Below are 24,526 nucleotides of genomic sequence, written 5' to 3' on the forward strand. Positions count from 1 at the left end.
TCTAACAGTTGCGATTCGGATATTATATAGGTTTCCTTGTACACAGTGCAACAGATGCTGATCTTAGCAAAGGTTCTTGCATGCAGAAGTTAAGCTATGGTAGGAAACCTGTTTTGTGTAGCTGTTCTGCTCACAGCCATAGCATCAAGAGTTCACTACTCTCAAGGTGAATGTGTAGGAGGAGGTCCACGAGACACGTTGTATATCGCAGAGGTAAGTTTTTCTTTCTACAGTATATACCGAGAGAACATTTGTCGAAATAAAGTGAATCGCGTTCTTGTTGAAATGAAAACATATTTAATGAACCTGCCTCACAAATACCGTTCTTCGACCGTAGCATTAGGTTGTGTCCCTACATTTTTTTCACAGCCAGTCCCAAGAGCGTCGACAATGATCCCGATAATGTTGTTACAGGACATTGTTATTTCTTATTTTGAGTTTATTTGCACGCCTGCCTTTCAGTAATACGAAATTAGGTGCATTTATCCACCCAAGAGTACAAGTGTTATTGGAGAATACCTTAGTAACTAGCGATTTGCTGATTATATTGCCTTGCTTAGTAACTGAGGGGACCAATTGCAATGCATGCTCACTGACCTGGACAGGCAAAGTCGAAGGGTGGGTCTAAATATAATCTACAGAAAACCAAAGTAATCTTTAACAGTCTCGGAAGAGAACAGCAGTTTACAATAGGTAGCGAGGCACTGGAAGTGGTACGGGAATACATCTACTCACAGCAGATAGTGACCTCGGATCCGGATCATGAGACTGAAATAATCAGAAGAATATGATGGGCTGAGGTGCGTTCGGCAGCCATCCTCAGGACATGCTCAGCAGGTCGCCATTATCCCTCAAGAGGAAAGTGTGCAGCACCTGTGTCTTACAGTACTCACCTACAGGGCAGAAACCTGGAGGCTTACGAAAAGAGTTCTACTTAAATTGAGGACGACACAACGAGCTACGGAAAGAGGAATGATGGGTGTAGTGTTAAGGGGGAAAAGAAGAGAGCAGATTGGAGTGAGGGAAGAAACGCGACCTAATGACATCTTAGTTGAAATCAAGAAAAAGAAATGGACATGGGCAGGGCATGTAATGAGGAGGGAAGATAACCGATGGTGATTAAGGGTTACGGACTGGACTGAGGGGGTGGCAGAAAGTTAGGTGGGCGGATGAGATTAAGAAGTTTGCAGGCACAACCTGGCCACAATTAGCACATGACCGGGGTAGTTGGAGAAGTATGGGAGAGGCCTTTGCCCTGCAGTGATTGTAGCCAGGCTGATGATGATGATGATCCGCCCCTGGCATTTTCGTATAAGCACACATTATAGAGGCCCACTCAAGCACTAAATTTGCACTTTTTCCTCCCATCTTATTCATTAAATTTATTTGGGCTTAGCTTTAGTACTTATGAGGTAATCAACCTGGCAAACTATCAAGCAAAGTGCGCTGCTGAAACAAGAATCTGTAGTGGCATATTACTGCATGTTTTAGCATGCCAGGAGCTATATCAGGTTCATTCAAGATAAATGTGGACATTATCATTGTGCTAATATTCGCATTCTTACAGTTTCTGAATACAAGTGAGCCTATATGGACGTTTAATTCGACAGCAACTATGTCTCCTGTCTGCAAAGTTGACGTGATTCAGCAATGTACCTGGACAAGAGTTCTTTTGAGACGGCTTTATATAGAACGCCACATAACGTAAGCCTCACCTTTCCAACAATAATATAGAATAAGAACTTAGATACTTAGCATATAAGGTCGATCGAAATCTTGAGCAAACATAACATTGATATTTGACTGTATGTGTTGTTTAGTACGGACGGTTTCGCTTGAAAGAAGTCAAGTTTATTCCAACAGGTATGTTGGAGTTACACGGCAATAGTACTGCAGCGATAGGTCCCAGAGCTTTGAAAAAACTGCCAGGGGGACCTCCTCTGATCACATAAATAGGGTTGTTATACAAAAACAGCAAAAAAGTAGGTGATGTGAACAATAATAATAATAATAATAATTAGGTAAGCTTATTGTCAATAGCAGGACATAGGATAAACAAGGTAATGGCAAAGCTAAACATTAAAAAAGAAAACAGAAAATAATGGGCAGCGTGTGAATAAGTTGAATAAGAAAGAATAATACCAAGAATAATCATCCCAACATGAGAGACCAAACTCGCTTCATTATCAGTAATAATAATTACTTATACTCAAACAAAAGTATACTTCTCAAAATGACGTAGGTACTAATAGTTAATTAAGAAATTAGAATGAGTGAATTCCTGAATAAAATATTTCGTGGAGCGAACGCAGAATGTTGGAACGTTGTGTTATGATTTTACTTCGAAAGCTAATTAATTTCGTATTGCTATGCCAAAGAAGAGGACTATTGCTGTAATTCGTCCTTACGTCAGGTAAAAGAAGGTGCAGGAAAAAGCGGGCCATGTTGTTGTTAGTAATATGTTAAGGATCAATACATTCACTCAAGATCTCGTGTGTGATGGGCCTACAAATGCAATTATGGATAGTCTCATACAAAATAATTATCGTAACTACGGAACAAGTGGCAAAAAGAGAACCCGTTCAATATACCTCTCGACAGCCTGCTCATGTATGGACAGTCTTCAGTGACGAAAATAGGTTCTTCGACTACTTAGAGTGGTGTCGAAAGAAAGCGCTTACATAGTGTTGGCTCTTCAAACTGCCGAGCTATACACTTTAGCGCAAGAAAACGGCTACCACACAAGATTTAAATGGAGTCCCAGTCACTGTGGTATACACGGCAACTAACTGGCTGATGCCGAAGCGAAGAAAGCACTCGAAGAACCAGGATGACTGCTTGCAATTCATTTTTCAAGAGCGGACGCCAACTGCCTCCTCTCCGGTGTAATTCGAAAATCGACGGAAAAGCACTGGGACCATCCGGATAATCGCAATAGATGACTCCAGAGATTGGACCCTACCATGAAATTTAGGCTACCTCCGAAAATTCAACGCAGCTGCGCCAGTCTTCGGCACAGACTAATGCTAGGGGTAGCGTTTACGCGCGGATACGTGCACCTCATGCGACGCACTGAGTCTCCAGACTGTGAGTTGTGCAATGTGAATGAGACTGTATGCCATGTGCTTTTTGACTGCCCTAATTACGTGGAAGAGCGTCAAAAGTCGAACAACGAATTTAGGCGTCTGGACAGCCCACCATTGTCGGAGAACGTTATTTTAGGCCGTTGGCCAGACGCTCAATCGAGTTTCAAGGTCATCCAGATGTTAGTGAACTTTTTAAAAAGTACGGGCCTGGACTGTAGGCTTTGAGCATGCCAAATTGCTTGCCATACGTTTTACACCATCCTTCTTCCGTCATCGTCACCCATCATGTGTCTCTTTCATCCCTCTTGCTTTCCCTCTTCCCGTTTCTCAACTCCAAGTAGCTGGCTGCAGGAATATACCTCACGCTGACCTCTCTGCATTTCGTATCATTAAACTTCTCTCTCTCTCAATTCTCCTAACGAAAGAAGGTTTAGATTTTGAAACAGTCACCTGTAGGACAAGTCAAATGGGCTGAAAGTGATTATTCTATAATTTTGGTTCTGAAGTCGTTGCAGCAGTTAAATTTGCGCAGAATACCTATTGGCCCATGATGACACGCTATACGAAGGATAGCTATTAATATAAGCAAAATACTAAGATCGTACGAAGTGAGGGGGAAAATGGAAAAACATAGCTGTAGTTTTATTGGGATGAATGTGCAGATAATTATTTTGGGACCACAAAGTATTATTGTTTAAGTCGGTGTTAAGTTTGATTGGAGTGTGGCAACTTTTTTACTTGATGTAAACCTGGTCGTGTCATCAGCGTAATGTATGCACCTGGTATTAGCAAGAACAGTGGATAGGTCATTAATAAACATCAAAAATAAAAGTTGACGCAAAACCGTTACCTGCGGGACTCCTACGTGAACTAGCTTGAATGATGAGATATGACTGTTAGCCTGTACCTGTACCATCCTGCTTCGCAAGTACTCTACATTGGATTGCCAACAGACCACTTTGGGCCGCACATCAACAGTGTAAGACGAGATTGATACGGTCGACCAAGCTCGCAGAGCATGCGACTTTATTGCGTGTCGCCCAATGAGCGCCGTGATATTAAAGACCAAGTCAACGATATGCTTCAGCGCGGGATAGTTCGACCTTATAACAGTTCCTTGCCGTCTCTTCTAATCCTTGTGTAGAAAAAGGATCGGTCCATCCAGTTTTGCGTGGAATATCGCCGTCTTACGAAGATAACGCGCAGAGACGTATATCCTTTGCCGTGCGTTGACGACGCCCTCTATTCTTTGCAAAGCGCGGAGTACCTTTCCTCACTCGACTTACGTTCGGGCTACTGGCAAGTGCCCATGGCACCAGCCGATATCCCCAAAACAACCTTTGTAACTCCAGACGGCTTCTATGAAATTAGTGTAATGCCACTTGGTCGATCCAATGCTCCTGCTACGTTTGAACGGATGATTGATAATCTCCTCCGTCGTCAAAAAAGGTAGACGTCCTCAGGTTACCTTTTTCGATCCGGCCGAAATGCGAAAACACCCGTGTAGTTAGATTTAGGTGCACGGTAAAGAACCCCAGGTGGTCAAAATTTCCGGAGCCGTCCACTACGGCGTGCCTTATAATCAGAAAGTGGTTTTGGCACGTAAAACCCCAAAATTTATTTTAATTTTAATTGGTTCATTAATAAAGTCATTGACTAACTAATTAAATATTAAAACTACATGCGCTGTTCTTTTGCAACACTCATATTACCTAAATAATTGGGAAAACTAGGTAAATAATAACTATGCTAGTTTAACTTTTCCTATGTCCAATTGAGTGTTGGTTCTGAGGCTCTTAAAAATTAAGTAGCTGGTCTCTTTGCAGAATGTACATGTGTTGTTCGATTGATACCTGTATACGAAGCTCTATATGAAGCAGTATGTGACGCGTAATCGTAAGAATGTATATGCATTTCCACAGTTGTTGATTTTCTGCAGCCTAATCATGTATCAGCAACAATTGTGGCTTCAACAACTAATTATTCTATACCACTTGATTTCATGCTGCCTAATTTTATGTGACCAGTTGGCTCTCTCTGTTTTCAATATGTCTAGCCTTTTCTTAGAGCCCCTCTCACAATACTCCATCTCGGTGTATGCGAACACCTTGGATAAAAAATGCCTTAAGTGTAACCGGCGCCACGAGCCGTCGTTGCAGACCTTGCCAAGGGAAACCCGGCGGCTTATATACAGCCCATGGGAGAGTGGCCCCACCTGGTGACGCCTACAAGGGGACCTTCAGCCACTGTACTCTCCCTGAACACACTGCTCCTTCTAGTACGCTGCAGCAGAAGAGTCGGAGATGCTATCTCCGCCTCTACTGCAGCGCTCCCCGCTAGCAGGCGTCACGGTGTGGAAGTACATATTAAGGATGCGTTCGCTCGCCTGATTGGTTCAAAAAGCTTGTTATTTTCACAGTGCTGCACGCAATCACTGAAAGAGGGTGTAGGCGAACCTTTCGCGCCCCGCTTGCTTCCCTACTCCTCTCGCTGCGCGCGGGGCGAGCGTTCTCTCGCTGTGCTGATCGCTCTTCGGTAACACACATCCCGTCATCGTGTCCTTGCTTTGCCGGAAAAAGAATATTGTTGACGGGATGAAGTACAGCCTCGAACAAGCGGTGCCATTGCCACGCTTATATCAGCTATGTTGAGAAAAAGGCCAGTGCTTATCAGAGGCCGCGGAGGAACTGCCGACTTAAAGCGCCGATGGCACCACGATGACAAAGTATATAACATGACGCCCGTGAGCACGCCCTGTTCCCCAGCTACAAGAACAAACACGGCCGAGAGAGGGCCCCCTTGACAACTGAAAGGGAAGCGTATTTGGCACAACAAATTGTACTATGGTAATGCAGTGATGTCTGTTTTCTTAAAAAGATAAAAACAGCTGCCGCTGGCGTCAACTAAACAACACAACCACTTATAGCAAGAAACTCCATTTTTACATTGCTCTGTGTTGATGAGCAAGCCGTGCTCACTTAAAAAAATGACCGGTATCCAAGCATGCTCAGCGTAAAATACTTTTTGGGAAGTACGTGTAAGGTGAGTTGCTAGCGGCTGGATGCTGCGAGACCATCGCCGACGTCAACCACGCATCGGAATTCCCGCAGCGCAAGTGGAGCTTTCTAGGAGCGAGAAGGCATACTGTGGTGTGACATTGGTCGGTTTGCCGTTGGTGCCAATACCATTGAATAGGTGGAGCTTCACGAGCTTACTCTAGTCATGTGCATCTGTAATCGAGGGAAACTTCGAAAGCAAATCCCAGTGCGACTATGGAAAGGGTACTCGTACGCCCGCAACGAGCAGTGCATCTGACTTGATTATAGAGTCAAGGTTTATTTGTCTGGCTAGCTCAACCAGATGAGCAGACAAGACTGCTCAGACTATACCTTGGTCGACGTTGGCGACGGGGAAATGTCGGCATAATATGCGGCGCAGACCGAACTTCCCGAGCTGCGATCTGCGACCACAGACAATGTTGCTCATACCATTCACCCCTTAAAGATGACAGACATGTGAAATGTACGGCCAACAAAATTTTCTGGCAGGACAGGGATCTCGGCGCCACTATTCACAAGAAATTTAAATTTGCTGTTGATGTCGGTTTTGTAACACTGGGAAGCTTTTGTGTTAGAAGAACCGCTTGCCACTGTCAGTCGCCCCCGTCCTTGTTTTCCGACCAGGTGCATGTCCGTGTGAAGGACTGTGCGGTAGAGCCGTACCGCTGATAGTATGAACAAAATAGAGAGGGGCGTTGTATGATTTAACAGTCGGGGCGCAGAAATTAATAGTGGTCAAGGGTGTGAGAGTGTAAGATTCCTTGTTTGAACCGAAGCACAAGCAGCAGAAGCCGCCAGTAGGACAGGCATGTGGTAACAAGGCACTGACGGGTTCCCGAGGGCTTTTCGTGATTGTTTCAGTGTCGTGATCTCGCTACATAAGGAAGGAGAGTGGGTGCGCAGTGTGGCGAAACAAAAAGATTGTCAGGAATGCCACCGATGTAACAGTTGGGTTGGCGGCAATTGTCCGGCACTTTCCCTATTTTTTTTTTATTGTGGGCATAAAAGCCGACACGACGTCTCACGTTGTGGTGAAGATCATCTGCTGTGATATCCGTAGTCGATTGTAAGCAGGGTGTCGGAACGAAATGTTTTTTTTTGTTTCCATTTAGTTTTGTTCCACTGAAAAACGTTCCTTTCCGGTTCTGTTCCGGAACGAGAGAATTATAACTCCTAATGTTTCATAACGGCTTTCGTTGAACGGAAATATTTTCGAACGAGAGTAAAGATACAAAACTAGCATTTATTTTTATTAATCACTGCCTTGACTCAGGGCACTAAGCTTGGTAAAAGCAGCGTGTCACCGCGTGTGTTCGTTGAAATGCGAGACCACTGTTTCAATAAAACAAACCTAAGTGAGCTTAAAGTAAAGGTAAAACATCGGTAACGAAGCGTTGTGCCCATACAAAACGAAACAATTGGCTCATCAGCGTGCAAACCTTAGGTTTTGCTATGATGCGGATCTGCTGTGGCACCGGGCGGCGGACTTACATAAGTGGAGCACTCGACTGGCTAGCACTCGCACTATCTCTGCCCGAGATACGTGTTTATGCGAACCCCTGACATAAGCGCTTATTCTAACGTTGATTGATGTCGGTTATTTCGAATTGCCGACTTTACCCTTACAGTGAAAACCGATACAATTATTTCGGTTTCACCGGAAATACATAAATAAATACATAAATAAATACTTACCCTTTCGGTTACACTTTCGCTCTGGTCAAAAATATTGTTTTCTTTTCTTTTTGCTTTCGTTCAATTCCGACAGACAGCATCTCAGAAATGTTCCCGCTGGAGCTACTGATGGCACGTTGTATTTCGCCTCATAAACGTGCTTGTTATTCACTAAAAGTAGTGGTCACCGAGTCTCAAGCAGAAAACGATATTTGCAGATGTTCTTGTTACAAGACCCAGCAACACTCGCGGATCGAAATCCACACGAGGGTTGCCATTAGTGTGCCGCCCTCATTAGTCACACGTGGATTGGAAAAGGTGTCGTACACTTTCAGCATCAATCCGAATAAAGTAGACAGAGACAATGCAGTCAGAGAGAGAGAATAGGAGAGACAGAGAAAACTACCATGTTGAATTGTGATGCGGTGTAAGCGGAAGAATCATTCAGCTTCTACTAAACATACTTTCAGGCACCCAGAAAAGGCTAAGGTGAATAAATTCCTGGTTGTACTGTCGATGAAGACAATGCGATGGACACGGGTGTTGTGTTCGGTCATTCGAGGACTTCATTGTAGATTCGAGTTCGAGGCTCATGGAACAGAAACGAGTGTCAACCTTTATTCCAGACTCGTTTATTACTGCTCCTGCTCTGAAGGCTTCGCTTTTCTCGGCGAAGAGGTGTAAGAAACTTCACAATAAAATAAATTGAGACAATGAGCCTTGTTTAGATTACTAGCGTTATGCCTGTCACAGAAAGCAAAATCATATATTACAAAAGGGAGACGCAACGCACTACCCTCTATTCATTTCAATTTTATGGTAAAAATTGCAGTTGGACAACAAACCACTGGAAGCGGCCTCAAAAACGAAAAGATACAAACTTCTCCGTATAAACAATGACAGGTACTTAACAACTCCGCGCGCCCTTGGATTCATTGCAGTTTCAATTCCTCTAAGCCAGTGCTTCAATTGGCATGGGAGATTTCAAATAGATTCTAAAGCCAGCGCTGATATGTTCTTGGACGCCCGCTTCCAGAGCAGGGTATGCTGTATTCGCAAGCTTCATTGTTACCTCCGAATCCTAAATGCCTCTTTTAGGTACTGCTAAATGCAATTGATACACACTTTTTCCAATATTTTGTTGCGCTGCTGGTCATCATTACAGGCTACCTTCCATGCCTCCGCCAAACGATAATCTGTCCGCGATACATGATTAATCGTCATTAGTAGGCGAAGCCGTGAGCTGGATGCAGCATTTCAGCAAAGGTACCTCTCCTCCTGATTGTACCATTGTTAGCCTGTGGCTGTCCTCATGAAATTAATTTCTTTGGGGAAAAGACCGACGCCAAGCTGTGGACATCTTTTCTGGCTCTATCTCGATTACTTTTATTTTTCTATCTTTCTGTAAGCATTTAGGTCATTTGATTGTTCTTAGAAAAAGAAAACAAGAAATAATGGCAGATTTCTCTTAATGCAGCGTTAGTTGTTTATTATTTCCATAATTTTTAAAGTTGGTATCTTCCGCACATTTTTAGATGTCTACTGCTACCTATTCCAATTTGAAGGACTTGCCTTGAGCTCATATATCATTATGCCTCAGCTTCCCCTTTGTCTAGTTCCGAGCTCGCCTTTATTTCAATACATGCTAACTCGCCGAACAATGATTGCTGCTAAAATAATCTTCATTTCTCCTAAAGGCATCGAAACAATCTTTCCGGAAATATTCCTAACAATCAACAGGACACAATGTTCATCACCGGACAAGGTATGAAGACCATATTGCATTTTTATATTATCCCATAACGTCAATTTTCGAACATTTTCAACATGCGAATTGGCAAAGGTGTAGGCTTCTGATCCGAAAGGCATTTGACATGCATCGGATCTACAGCACCAAAACACTCATTTTATTAAGCCCCAATACAACATCTACTGAGGATGTCAGCTTTTGTGCGTGCGTAGTGCTGTGCCTTCCACCACAGCCTCATTTTTCTTATGCAGACTAACATATATCCCAAGAAAAACTACAAAGACGTTACTTAACATTTGGGTGTGGTGGCTAAAATAAAGAAATCATTTTTGGAGGCTGAAAGGACTCATCAAATTTTTTTTTCCTTAACAAAACTGAATGCCGAAAACATGTGTGAGTGGATACAAATATATCTGATAGAAACTCTGCAATAACGGTAAGAAGCAAAGAGCAATTAGAAGAACAAATGTTGAGGTCTTTTACAGGCCTAGTCGTAAGATGGGAATGCCAAAATTTGAATCAAAGGATTTACAGATCTGCAGCTGTTTTTTTACGTGCTACGCGAGATAAACTGTTGTATGAGTTTTTGCATGTCCTCTATTCTACCTTTTACGTTGTAGTTTTCCCTTGCCCGCGAGCAATCTGCCATGTGCAGAGCCGCTTCACCAGATGTGTATATTTATCTGCAGCTCAAATAGTTGGCAAATATTGACGCTTTAAAACATCGTCGGTGACATGCAGACGTGTTTAGAATATCTGCTAAGTGAGTACGCTGCGCCTGTAAACGTGTTTCATTGCCGCAGATAGCTTGGCAGCAGAGCTGCTACGTCGGCCTCAGAGGTTAACGCACGGGATTGGGAGAATTGGATCAAACTTGTAGGCCTTTCCATGTAGCACATGTAAATGCTCTAGTGCAAATCGGGCATTAGTAGATAAGAATGCTGCAATTGCCGATCAGTTACGCTGGCGCCCATAATCGTCATTTAGGTATTACTTTTTCTGGTGGACTCATCAATCGCGATGACTGCAAGAGAAGAACAACCTGCAGAAAGCATAAATGTGCTGAAATTGCGGGTATATTGCTATGACCCTGAGCACCCTGTTCAGCCCAACCCAACGCAACGCACTACTCTGGCATTGAATCACTGAAAGCCTGCACGCTCTCGGCTTTATAAACACCCGCCATGCAGTGGGTATGATGAGTCAAACGAAAGAATCAACTCTGGGTTAGGTATAAGAGCATAAATACACTATAAAATGAAAAACAAAGACACAGGGACTGAGCTAGTGTGCTCTAACCTTCCACTCTGCACATGACAAAAGGGCAATATTGCAAAAGTCAACTAATTACAGACGAACATGAGGACGGGACGAGTGAATGCGCTTTTACAATAACCCCGTACCACAGTGACATCTTCAACGTCACGAGTCAGGTCAGGTGCTCCTTGAGGTCTACGGGAGTCTTTGTAGCTGTTGATCCTACTGTGCGGTCACACAATGTAGGCAAAATAATACTGTCCGACAATGTTTTCCATCCAATGCCTTTCAATGTAGAAAATAGTCTCTTCCTCTGTGACATGTACAGTTGCCATCACCCTTGTGTAGAGCGCTCGAACTGCGGCCTCCATTGCGTTCCAAAGGTAGCCAGCGACGTCTTAGCGTAGCTTCGGGCACGCTTAGGCCAAGCAACTACCGTAAGAGGACTGTGGCTAGCTCCTGAGCACCCCGGAGGCTGCTGTTCCCGCGTGTTACGCAAGGGTGACGCCGACTGTACAGAGGGCATTCGCGAAGCAGGTGTTACAGAGTCTGAGATACTACGAAGCGTTCACAGTTCTGGCTACTCACAAAATCGACAAGGGCCTAGCGGCGAGTAGACGCTACGTCTAGAAAAGTCAGGTGAATTATGCTTGCGTCGCCTCGCGTGATTGAAGTGGGGAGTTCAAAACCCAGCCACTGCCTTATTCCGACAGAGCTTGTGCCAATACTTTCGTTATACATAAATTCTGCTGCAGTTTTGGGCGTAGAGCGCGGTGATAGTCATCGCATCCCTTGCGCGTATATACATGTGTCTGGCAAAATTAAACCAGCAAAGTTCGCAGTCGAACTAACGCTGGGTTTCCCGATCTAGCAGCAGCCACTGGCCACTCCACCACAAAATTACGTGGCGGATACATCTACGGTGGCTGTATTCTAGAAGACTGAGCTGATGGGCACCACTGAAAGAGCAATTGATGTTTATCTCAACACCAAGCCATATAAGTGTTTAGAACAACATTGAGTACAATGCATTTGATCCTTTTCAAAGCACCAGTATTGCACTTTCATTCGTGGGAGCTATTTTTCAATATTTCATAATTTATTTATTAGTAAAAATACAGATAATCACATGTGCGTAGTATACATAAGGAGGTCCCATAGTCAAATACTGTATCGGGACCTCCTTTTAAAGACACTTATGATATTATGCAATGTTTGAAGCAACAATAGTAGAGATGAGAGCTAAGGGTAGTATCAAAACATGTTTATAGCATATGAGTAAGAAGAACGCTTGTTAACAGCATGACAATATAAATAATAGAATAAAATTTAATAAAAACATCGACAATTTCTGTGAGTATTCATTACGAATGATTTTAGTTCTCTTTTAAATTGGCATAATTCTTCTGCCTTTTTGATTATAGGGGGTAAAGTATTCTAAAGCGATATCGAGGAAAATTCAGCAGTCTGTTTACCATAGTTAGTTCGCACTTTGGGTAGACGGAAATTATTATTGAGTGCAAATCTAGTGTGACTATGAGCTATCAGGTCACAAGGTGAGAAGCACATTGATGGTAGTTCATTAGACATATATTTGTAGAATAAAATTTCTAGAATATATTTGGTGAGTTCTGAAATAGTTAGGATGTGGTTTTTATGTAGTAGGGATTTTTCTTTTGCAAAGCGTGAACTGCTTGTAATAATTCTTATGGATTGGTTCTGGATTACCTCGAGGGATGCCAAGTGAGTGTTATAATTGTTACCCCAGCATATTATGTCCTAGTTAATATGAGAGTGAATGAATGAGTGGTATAGCGGGATTAAGGTATTATGTGTAAAGTAGGGACGAGTTTTAATTAGAACGCGAATACCGTATGCTATTCTCTTTTTGGTGTGAGAAATGTGATCTTTATATTTCAAGCTGCAGTCAAGAGAAATCCCAAGAAAACATGAGCATGGAGTGGGAGAGATAGAGTGTGAGCCTAAAGTTAAAGAAGGGGAGGATGCCGAATGTTGTTGATGTGAGGAAAATACAACAAATGTAGCCTTGGTGGCATTAATAGATAATAGGTTAGCATTACACCAGCATAAACATTTTCTAGACCAGTATTTAGCATGTTAATAAGAAGTGACATGTTTTATCAGAGACAAATATGGTAGTATCATCAGCGTACAGAATGCACTTAGTAGACGACAAACAGTTAGGTAGGTCATTGATATAAATAAAAAAACAGTAGTGGTACTAAGATGGCCCCTTGAGGGATGCCAATGTTAGTGGTTTGTTCTCTGGAATAGACATTAGACACAGGCACTATTTGAATTTTGTTTGATAAGTAACTTGTTAATAGTGAGAGCGCAGGACCACGAACACCGATAGCCTCAAGCTTAGCATAAAGGATAATATGATTTAAGCAGTCGAATGCCTTTGTTAGATCAATGAAAACTGAACCTGCCAATAGACCATCGTCAATTATTTTTTTAAATTGTCAGTTAGATGTATGAGTGCCAAATCGGTGGAGTATCCATTACGAAAGCCAAATTTGCATGAAGAAAGAATGTTAAATATAGTGACATATTTGGTTAGACGCAAGGCGATTAATTTCTCCAGAACTTTCCCGCAAAAAAGGTAAAATACAAATAGGGTGGTAGTTATCTATTCATGTGCTGTCACCTTTCTTTTAGAACTGGAATGACTTTACCGCGCTTAAGCTCGTTAGGAAAGACACCAGTCTTGAATATCGAATTAGTAATACAAGACATATGAAAAATTAGGTGGGCAATCATTTTAATGGTATCAGGTAGAACTTCATCTGTTCCAGCACTGGTGGGTTTTAGGTGACATATAACGTTATATATTTCTTCTGGCGTTGTGGGGAAAAGAAAAAAATGAGTGAGGAAGGCGATTAAGTTGAGTTACTTGTGAAGGAGACGTTGTGTCATTATCAAAAAAATAGGAGCTGAAGGCGTTGGCTATTTGGATAGAGGAGTTATACTCAGACTTATTCTAAATAATTTTTGATAGCTGTTCTGGTTTAGAATTCCTGTTTAGAAAGGAGTTGACGATGTTCCATTTCAATTTGCTGTTATTGCCGGCTTGTAAGATTTCTTGTTCAAGATATAATCGTTTTGCCGCTTCAACTAAACATCAAGTGTTGGATAGAACCATTCATTTGAATATCATGAAAATGATTACCCATACAACGTTGTTGTTAATTTGAGCGTTGCCATATGTATCAGTTCTTTAAGGAATAGCTCGAAAAACTGAGCTGCAAGCACGAGAATGAAATGAACGACGGTAGCAACAGTGATAATAATCGCTACTGGTGTCCGCACGCGCCCACCGCCACAACCCGCATCATCATAATCAGTCAATAATTACACCCACAATAGGACAAAGACATACTCATCTTCCATTAGCTTATTCTAAGTTATGCCTCCAACATGTTAAATTTCCTCCCCTCACCTAATCATTGGGCTGTGTCCACGTGCGTGTGTTTAATTTCTGCTATTTCACCACCCCAAATGCATACCAACTTGCGCAGCTTTCTGTCTCGCCAACATTGCCGTTGTTTATTCAGGTCATACACATGTATGATGGTCGGATCTGTATATCTTGGCAGGTAAAGGCCTCAGAGTGCCCTGTCTACGTGGTCGTTTCCCCTGCCATAAGGTTCATGATAGCGCCGAACGCGCCAAAATAACTTAAGGACATATAGAACCGCACTGCAGGTGCCCCTACTTTAAAGCCGGGGGATATTTTTACTAGGCATTGAGTGGTATATAGTTTAGTAAGGATGGTACAGGGGTATAACCACACTGGCGAACAAGAGTTTATCACACTGCAAAGCAAATATTTCGAGCTAATCCGGAAGAAAGTTTGTCGCTGCATTGTATACCTCTATGATTACCAATATTGGAAAGTAAATTTTGAGAATATTCGTGAAAAACAACGCATTACTTCAGATTAGCCATTAAATAACTTTAAGAGGACAAAAGCATTGATGAAAGCTCATACTTCAAGCACAGAAGTCCCACAAAGAGAGGTTAGTCACGCAGTTGTATGATTCGCCGAAAATTCGCATTGCATCCTTCAACGATGCATTACCTATTTTAAGCAATTGTACAGTTAATGAGGGTAGTAATGCGCATACCCGCTAGTTGCAAGTATGAATGGCATAAATAAGGCGACGGTGTTCAATTGGTGTCGGCTCAACACACATTGCATGGCACTTATACTTTACAACAGCACCGTGCTTGGGCATGGGCAGAATAATATCTTCCGTACTTCAGGTACTGTCCCTTTTGCTAACGTATTGTTTCATCTCCATCCATAGTGCCACTTTTCCATCTTCAGTAATTAAAAAAAAAACATTGCTTCAAAAACGTCATCAAGCTCATGAGTACCAGAGTCGATTGGCACGTTATGACAAGACATATATTGACGCGTGCTCTATATGCACATGCGTGCTTTAACGGACTCTGCCTAGTGGGATAGGGGGAATGGAGAGATGAGGAAGACTTCTTTGTTCAGGTGATTTTTGAAAAGGCTGTTGCGCTGTCTTGCGCAACGTATTCTTGTCTCTTGTTCGCGTTGAACTGCGACATGACCTTGTATGTGACGTCACTTAGCCATCGCAACTCTTTATAGGGTCCGAAATACCACCCGATGAGCTTCTCAGATGGTCCCTGTTTCCGTACAGGCGTCCAGACCCATACCCTGTCGCCAGGTTTGTAAATAATTCGTCTATAATGGACATTATAGCGACCTGTATCGTACTCTTGCTAAAGGTGTATTCGCACACTTGCGAGCTGCCTGGCTTGTTCTGCATGTTGCGTAAATCCATCAGCATCCGTGTCACTGTCGTCAGGTTTGTCTGGTAGCATGGCTTCGAGCATGGTCCTTACTTTCCGTCTGTGAACAAGGCTGTATGGAGTCATCCGTGTACTTTCAAATTTAGCCGTGTTCTAAGCAAACGTGACATAAGGCAGAATCTCGTCCCAATATTTGTGCTCTTTATTCACATACATTCAAAGCATCTCCGAGTTTTTGTTCAGGTGCTCTGTTAGACCATTTTTTTGTGGATGATAGGATGTTGGCTTTCGATGGGTCATGCCAATAAACACCAGGACGTGATCTAAAAGCGGCGGTGTGAATGCAGTACCCAAATCTGTTATTATGATGATAGGTACGCAACGTCTCAGGACAACATTGTCAATGAAAAATCGTGCCACCTCTGCTGCTGTGCCTTTCTGGATAGTTCTTGTTTCGGCGTAGCGAGTAAGATAGTTGCTTCAATAACCCAGCGGTTACATGTAGTAGAGGTTGGAAGTGGATCCAAGAGGTCCATTCCGTTCTGGTCGAATCGAGTTTCCAGTACTTGAACGGCTTGTAGCAAACCGGCTGGTTTCGTTGGAGGTGACTTGCTCTGCTGACGATCTAGGCAAGTCCGAACATGGTGTTCCACGGCAATGGGCAGTACTTGGCGATGGTATCTTTCTCTCATTCTGCTCAGCGTTCACGTGTACCCAAGATGCCCGAAGTGCTCTCGTTGTGACAGGCATCCAGTACTCATCAACGAAGAGGAGCGGGAACGACGAGCAAATAGCTGGATGCACCCAAAGAGAAGTTCCTTTGGTATAGAACTTTCTTCCTGAACCAAACTCATGACAATCTTCTTGCGAAATCCTTATGTGCGGTCTGAGTTTGTCCGTCCAGAAAATAACTCAGGCCAAGGAGCACAGGGTCGTCACGTTGTTGTTGTGCGCTGGTACACGTGTTGACAATACCGAGGAATGCTGTCTCCTTTTCATCGCAAGTAGGAGCCGAAACTACGGGTGACCGAGACAGGCAGTCCGCGTCGGTATGGCGTTTTCCAGACTTGTAAACGACCATTATATCAAACTCTTGCAGTCTACGGCTGCAGCGTACTAATCACCCGGTAGGATCTTGAATGTTTGTGAGCCAGCAGAGCGAATGATGGTCGCTGATAACTTTGAAGGGGCGACTGTACAATTATGAGCGAAATTTCGTAACCGCGTATGCGACGGCGAGGCACTCCTCTTTTGTAGAGTAGTTAGCTTCTGTGCGGCAACGCATTCGCCTTGCAAGTGATCGCTCTTCCTGTATCCTCCTGTCACTCCACATACAAGGCTCCGAGACCAACATTGCGGCCACCAGTTTGGAGCATTGTAGTATATGTCTCTTCAAAGTGGGCAAGCACAAGGTGCGTTTGTTAATAGTTCTGCAAACCAGTAAATGCAGCTTGATGTTCGTCGCCCCATATGAAAGCAACGTCATCCCGCGTCAGTCGAATTAACGGTGACGCAATGCGAGCAATAAAGATAATATTGTCAGAGGCCCAGAAACTGCGTCATAGCCTTTTTATCTGAGGGTACGGGGAACCGTGCGACAGCGGTCATATTGTAAGGATGCGGGCGGACACCAGCGTCACTGACATGGCCAAAAAAGTCTAGCTCCTCAAACAAAAAATAATTTTTCTCCGGCTTTATGGTGAGGCAGGCAGACCGTAGTGACTGCCGATCCGCTTTAAGCCGTTTAAGGTGCTTTCAAATATTGCAGAAAACACTATGACATCGCCGAGATAGACTAAGCATGTTTTACACTTGAGGCCCAAAAGCAGGGTATCCATAAGCAGTTCCGCTGTGATTATTCAGTACTTGGTTTTGGGCGTCTGGCCGACCCTAGACGCCGGCGCAAAGCAGTCGTAGAAGTCGGCCAGGAGCGCAAGAAGTTCTCGCTCGTGTTGCAGTAAAGAAGTGCTTACATCGAGCATAGGTGCCGCGTCTTGTGCAGACGCTTCCTCGAGTACTGAAAAGCAGGGGCGTACATCAAAGACATGGTCAAAGTAGGCCACAGCCTTGATGCTTGGTGGGCGCCGTTGATATGTGCTAAAATAGTTTATCAATAGGCTTGTGCGCCCATCGGTGACATTTACGATGCCTCGTGCAACCGAGATGCCATGAGTAAACAACAACGAAGTTACTTGGTCTGAAACTCCTTCTATAGTCAAACGGTGCGTCTCATGCCACCGAAACAACGATACATAACCAAAGTGGGATGACTACGTGGTTTTCGATCAGACTAACAACGAGACGGAGAGCGTGACCATCGGCCCAATTTTAGGCAGAGAGTCACCGTCCAGGTTGCGCGTAACCGGGGGACATTGAAAAGGAGTGTCGTTGCGGCGTAGCATGTAGACGTCAGAGTTGCGTCGAGCATCAGGCCAGAATTGACGAGGTCGGAATAAGGCGTCAAGGTACCAGCAAAAGCGGGCAATATGGCCGATGCCTCCACCGTTATAACAAACCGAAAGCGCGCCATGCGTCCCTTTTCGAATTTGCGGTGGCCTATAAACCTCGTCTTGTGGCGGTGGCCAGATTGCAGCTGACGGCAGCTTGGTAGTACGGGATTGCCACAAGGCGCGGACTTCTCAAAGTTTTCTCTGGTGGTGATGACCAAGGTGAGGCTCTCGACAGCCCATGGTGTGACCGCATGCGCGTATGAGAGGTTTGACGCCGAGGAGCGCTAGCGTAAGTTAAGGGAGGCTGCTCGTGATCGTGACCAGGATCGCCTGCAGAGAACGCTTGCCTAATTTCATTACGGACGACTTCAACGACATACGTCATTTGTGTGCTAACTACCGGTGTCAAGAGACTCTGAAGTTCTTCGCGAAGAATCTCCCACATTAGGTCACGGAGGGAGCTGCCATTGCTAATGGTCGTTGCGGCAGCGTTGGTGAGAGTGCTGGTAGGCAAGCTATCGTACTGCCTCCATCTTAGATGGAGTGCGCGTTCAACACCAGTGTCTTCCATTAGAAAATTAGCCACAGTACCTGACGGATTGCGCACAAGCCCGGCGAATAGTTCTTCGGTCACGTCACACATAGGCATGACAGCTTTTTTTCTCAGTCATGTCAGGGTCACCTCTACGACACAAGTGCGTCATGTTCTCGGCAAGCATTCCTACGGTTTTGTCCATGTCTGGATACACAACTCACTCAGTAGCGGCACACGGTCCCGTCGATCGACACTCGCAAATGTTTCAATAAGCTGACGCTGGAAATCATTGCATGCGCCTATGTTGTTCTCACGGTTGTATCATTAAGGGCGAAATACACGTGGGAGAACTTTTGTTGAGCAGTCCGCCCTTTGACGCTGGTAACACGTTCGTACTGGTCAAACCAGTCATCAATGTCTTTGTGTGAATCACCATGAAAGTTATCGGAAGCCAGTGGTTGCAGGAGGGTTATCCAGGACGGACTGTGAGTAGAGCTGTCTTCTGGACTCATGGGACCTGTGGCGTGCTGCCTGTGCCCATTGGCAGAGGTAGACAGCGCCCGGGTGAATGTTCCTGTAGGGGGTGGAGCTTGAGAGAAAGGTGTAGCGAATGGTGATCGAAGCGATGCACAGGAGTTGTAATTGGAGACCGGCTGGATGAACAGCTCTCACGAAGAGTCCAGAACATCAGGCAGGGTTCTGTACCCCGCACCTCCTCCAGTGTTGTGGTTCAACGCGTACAAGACACTACACGGTGAGGGAGATAGCGGAACAGCTTGTTCAAGAGAAATTGGCTGCGCCTTAGCGAAGATAACCAGGGATATGCAAAGCGAAAGCTTTGTTTAGCCTGGTGAAGTCTTGGTTTCATTTGGTTAATGTTTGGTTTAGCTTTAATTGTTAGACTTAGGTATACAATCATCCTTAAGCCCGTTATGGCTGCTGTGCCTGAGTCGGTGGCTAGACATGACTGTGGTTTGGCTTGGGTAGACACGCATCGTTCGACGGTGTGATGCCTGTTGTGCAACAAACAAGCGCAAGCTTTAGACATGCAAAGAGACGCCGCGAGCATGTGCAACGTCAAAGCGTAAACGGACAGGGTGCGAATGCGGTAGCTACATTGATCTCGACAGTGCGATACCTGCTGCATTGCGGACCCTCTCCAGTGAAGCAACTCGCCGGGCCATATCTGCGGGGTGGTCAGACGCCGCTTGTCGACGACGGCTCAAAAGCCTACCGCTCACGCGCAACGCTCGCAGAAGGCAGCCCGGTTTCGCTAACATGCATGGCCAAGTTCGCAGTCACTATGTGAGCGCGGCACTCCTCTTAGCCAGGCCCGCGGTGAGTCACGTGGTCAGATGGCGACCCACCTGCGCAGACTGCATGCGTCAAGCTAGCGGTGGCGGCGGAGCTCGGCGCGGCGAGTCATGTGATGCACCGCGAAGGCTACGGTGCAGCTACAGCCAAATGAAGGTCCAATTGCTGGCGACGGCAAAACTCGGCAAAAGTAAAGCTTTCGCTTTAAAACTACCAGAACAAAGAAGTCTTCTTTGTCTCTCCATTTCCGCAGTCCAACTACATCGAGTCTGTTAAAACACATATCCTCATCGTCGGCTACTTGTCTACATAGAGCACGCATCTATATGTAGCAGACATGTGTTATAACCGATGCTTTCAGTCATTTGTTATAAATTCGAGACTTCTAGCGTTTCGAGATACGTGGTGTGCGTGACTAGGGTTTAACAGCCACCAACCTCATCAAGATTCACTGTGGTACTATATGCGTACACCGACTGCCACAGCTGATAAGAGCAAACAAATCTTTCCAAAATCTTAGATACCATGCACGGATTTCACAATCCTCCGCCCCATTGATCATGGATACATGAGTGAGGGAAATTTTCAGAAGTAGTAAAATAACCTATTGGAGAGGAATAATCTGTGAATGGACACATTCTGCGACTTATTTCATATTGACAAACATAATGGTGCGCCAATTGTGCGTTGCCGTTCTATATCAAGCCGCGACTTTCGCGGACGCGCATGTGTAGACATGTACCTTTATTAACTGACGCCTTTGTAGTTGACATGTGTGGTTATTCGAGTGACTAACACATGATCTCTGACATATTGCCTAATATGAGTGGATAGGTTCAGCTCAGAAGGCATTGAAACGAAGCAGGAGAGTGACGCGTTCGGTGTAGACAAATGGGAGAGCAGCTGTTATCCGGCAATTCGCACTGCAGGCTGTAGACTCCCTTCAGTGGCGACAATGCAACAGCGCTGCTCTTCCCTGCATTAAAAACACCTTCAACGCGCTGTAAATAGCCTTATGAAGCACGAATACGAAATAAAGTACCGGCTCATAGCAGAACCTACATTTCCCGAATAATACAAGACGTAATGCTGTATATAGTACATCTAGCTGGGGTATACGGTGTTTACTGCCATAATCAAATTTTTTTTCTGCATCATAGAAACTGATAATAGTGGCGAATAAAACAGTACCAAGACAAAGTTTCCATGCACCACATGGTACGCGAACCGTCACTGAAAACATTAAAACACGAACCTTGAGAGAAAACTGGAGGGACTCGAGAACACTGGAGAATAATGTACCTCCATTATCGTAGCAACAAATATAGCAGAGAAATTCTACCATACGCGATCACTCGTTATGCGAACCACAGCAAACGTGCGCAAGAAACACAACGAAGATTGAACAACCATGTTCCTGATCTTTGAAAGGAATATTTATAGATAATATGCTTTGGTGAATGTTCTGTGGCTGCATTATTAGGAATTTAGGGAGAGTAAAGATTTCCACTCTTTTGTATCGCGTCTTGAAATTTAAATAATATCAATGCTCTCCTTTCCTGCATAACTGAAACTGCCGACTTAGTTCTAATAAGGCCCTCCTCCCCCCCTCACTGCTCTTTAAAAAAAAAAAAATTCACCGTGACAAGTACGCCTTATTCGCTGCTTCTGTCAGCTCCGTTCAAAGTAAGCCTTCTCGAGTGGAGACAGTAACGAACAGGCCGTTACCCCTCTCATCACTTGTGTGGCAGAGGCTGGAGACCCTGGGGGCTCTGTAACTTGTACTGAGTCTGAACTTACACAGAAGTTGACCAATTGTCTTGCTTTTCCTAGCAATGAGCACTACGCAACGCCCGACTTAAACAGTGGCCAACATATGAAATGATCAAATTGAAAGTCATAAGCAAGTTTTTGAAAAAGCGGCCCGCTTTACACAAGCAAAGTATTCATCCTTGACGTTTCTACACACTTAGTGAGAAGTTTTACGATAAGCATGAAATGTTCCTTCTAGTCCGAATGTGTATCTGCTTCCTAAAAAAGAAATACCAATATAAATTTCTCCATTTCCTTTCAGATAACAGGTGTCAACGGGAGCAACTCGTCTACATGGCCTATACCCGTAGCTGTGCAGTGGTCTCGGTTCGCCTAAACTGCCCATGTACGTATATTGCTTCAGTAGAGTTTTGTTAAATACAGGGAGGGGATATATTGCGTTTTCGTAATGACTACTTCCCGAACTTCCGATGTCCATATGTATTTAGCCCTCCGAGCCTCGAAACGCTGCGATGCAAGTCTGTAAAAGTCTTCGTGTACGATTCCTAAAGCCATCATCTCTGGTTCGCTCTCAGTTTTCGAATTGATAATGGAACAATACTAACGAGTAACCCCTGCCAACTATTTTAAAAATGCAAGACAAATTGTTTTTGATGAATAAGCTGGGCATACCTTGCCCCCTGTCTCCTTAGGGATATTTCAACAAGAATATTTTGATGAGTCCTGATTTAAGCTCTCCTAGTTCGTTTTATTGGGCAGTGGCGCTTCCAAGAACCCAAAAGAGTTTCTTCGCACTAGACAGAACGTTTTGGAAAAAGGTTGTTAAGCTTGGTTTTATTACTCCTAATTCGGGACTTCAAGTGGCGTTGTCAATTTCCTGCTACAAGTGCAAGTCACCTTTATTTGATGCTCCCACGCAGTATGTTTGCCCAAAACGAATTATTCCCAGAGACGGGACAGTTAGGTCCAAGGGAGGGCAAGTTTAAATTTAACAATTCTTGTTCTAACCGCCTTGTTATGATCACTATGTGACGCTTGCGTAAACAGTGCGAAGCATACCGAAGTTTAGCAACTTGTTAAGTCAACACTGGACTTACCCTTCACATTGCGACACATTTGAGGGAAACAGGAACGATGTATAATTTAGAAAACACGATAATAAAAAAATTATCTCTAAGGTAATTTTATAAATGGCAATTCTCGAACTCTATTCGTGCACCCTACCAAGAGCAAGACACCACTGGTTCACAAATAAATTATGAAAGAACACTCGCAAAATAGTAATTGTGAAAGTAAAGTTATTTTCCTAAATTGCCATTCCCAATTTTACTAATGCGTTATATACCTTTGTTGCCCTTGCAATCTGATTTTAGGCAAATGTTTATTCTAAATGCAGTGGTGAAGATGCTTCCACGCATTTCCTCCTAAGAACTAAATAAAATATATTGTGTCTAGCGTTCCCTCCTTTTTTAATATCAATATACTTCGCTGCATAAACAACTTTCTGACCTCTGGATTTCTTTTCATTGCAGATAACACTGAATATGTCGAACTCCGTGTTCGCAATTCGTCCATTTTGACTGGTCCTGACTGTGGCTGCTTAAAGAAATTTGACGAGTATCATAGCCAAGGACATCGAGTTTATACAGCTGATTGCCAGAGGATACTTGAACCAGGCTGTCGAACATCGCCTTGTTATGGTCGCTAAAGATTTCAAAAAGAGATTTTTCTGTGAGAGTCGAGGGATGTGCCGAAGCAGACGTAAAAATAAAAGGGCATCAGTATTAAATTAAATTCTCTCCAATGGCACAAAAATTGCAGAGATTGGTGTGGTTTATTTCAACAAAAAAAAATGTATCATAGGAGGAAAGTGACGAAAAGCTGGCCGTGTCTGCATGACCAGCTCCGATATCCATTAAAATAAAGGAGCAGAAGAGTTAATGCAGTTTTCTAATAGCTTATAATTCAACTGCCATATGATATCACGTCCATCGAAGGTGATAAAAACAAGCAAAGCCAGATACATAAAATTTTGAAAAAGATAGCTTTTTTCGTGAGCCCCATTTTCTTAGATAAAGTTATTTATTATATCTTCGGTTTTAGAGACCGTTTCTCTGCTAACCGAAGGTGTAACATTGCCAACAGGCCCATTCAGCCACCTATGCGAATTGTTGATTAACTTTGGCAGCTAAAGGCACAATATTTGCCTTCTGCGATACTATCTGATAATGCTCTGGATTTGCCGTTGTGTGCAAATCCTCTTGTTGTTCAAGTGAGCCATAGAGCTGCTGTAGTCTAATCTCCTTTACTGCTGATTTTTATGGGCAAGTCCTTAACGACTATTTGAGAAGGTTTTGCCTATGATGTTAGGAAATAAAATGTTATAGCAAAATCACATGACTCATTACAATGAGTGACACGCGACACACTAAACAACAATAATGTGCTGGGCTAAGAAAAAGTTTATTATCCGCTAAACGTTCAGTTCAGCGAGGGACGTATCCTTTGCGATAAATAAACCTGGTGATCAGGAACAAGTTGTAACAATTATCGGTATGCCACTTTATGGTAAGGTAAATAGAGTAGAAAATTTTGGCGAACTTACAAGTAATGTACCGAGCCGCATAATAATCATTTCGCTAAGCTAACTTGCATGCTTGTATTGCCATATAACACGCTTGCAGTATTTTCCGACTTATCAGTCAAAGCATGGCCAACAGACCATGCACGCAACTCATTGAAAATTAGATATATCGCCAAAAATATTAAAAGTACGGCGCCCCAGAATACACCAGCGGTTCAAAGCTGCAATATTG

At 43.8% G+C, this 24,526-nt stretch overlaps 1 long non-coding RNA gene across 1 annotated transcript; it reads left to right on the top strand.

The window, feature by feature from the left end:
* Positions 1 to 37: 37 nt before the first annotated feature.
* On the top strand, positions 38 to 23,450 carry LOC126534058 (uncharacterized). The gene is made up of 5 exons (XR_011895752.1): positions 38 to 213; positions 1,568 to 1,704; positions 9,517 to 9,584; positions 22,012 to 22,095; positions 23,243 to 23,450. It is a non-coding gene; the product is annotated as an uncharacterized lncRNA (long non-coding RNA).
* Positions 23,451 to 24,526: the final 1,076 nt, after the last annotated feature.

The sequence above is a fragment of the Dermacentor andersoni genome, chromosome 7 (genome assembly GCF_023375885.2).
Source record: "Dermacentor andersoni chromosome 7, qqDerAnde1_hic_scaffold, whole genome shotgun sequence".
In the NCBI taxonomy this organism is placed as follows: domain Eukaryota; kingdom Metazoa; phylum Arthropoda; class Arachnida; order Ixodida; family Ixodidae; genus Dermacentor; species Dermacentor andersoni.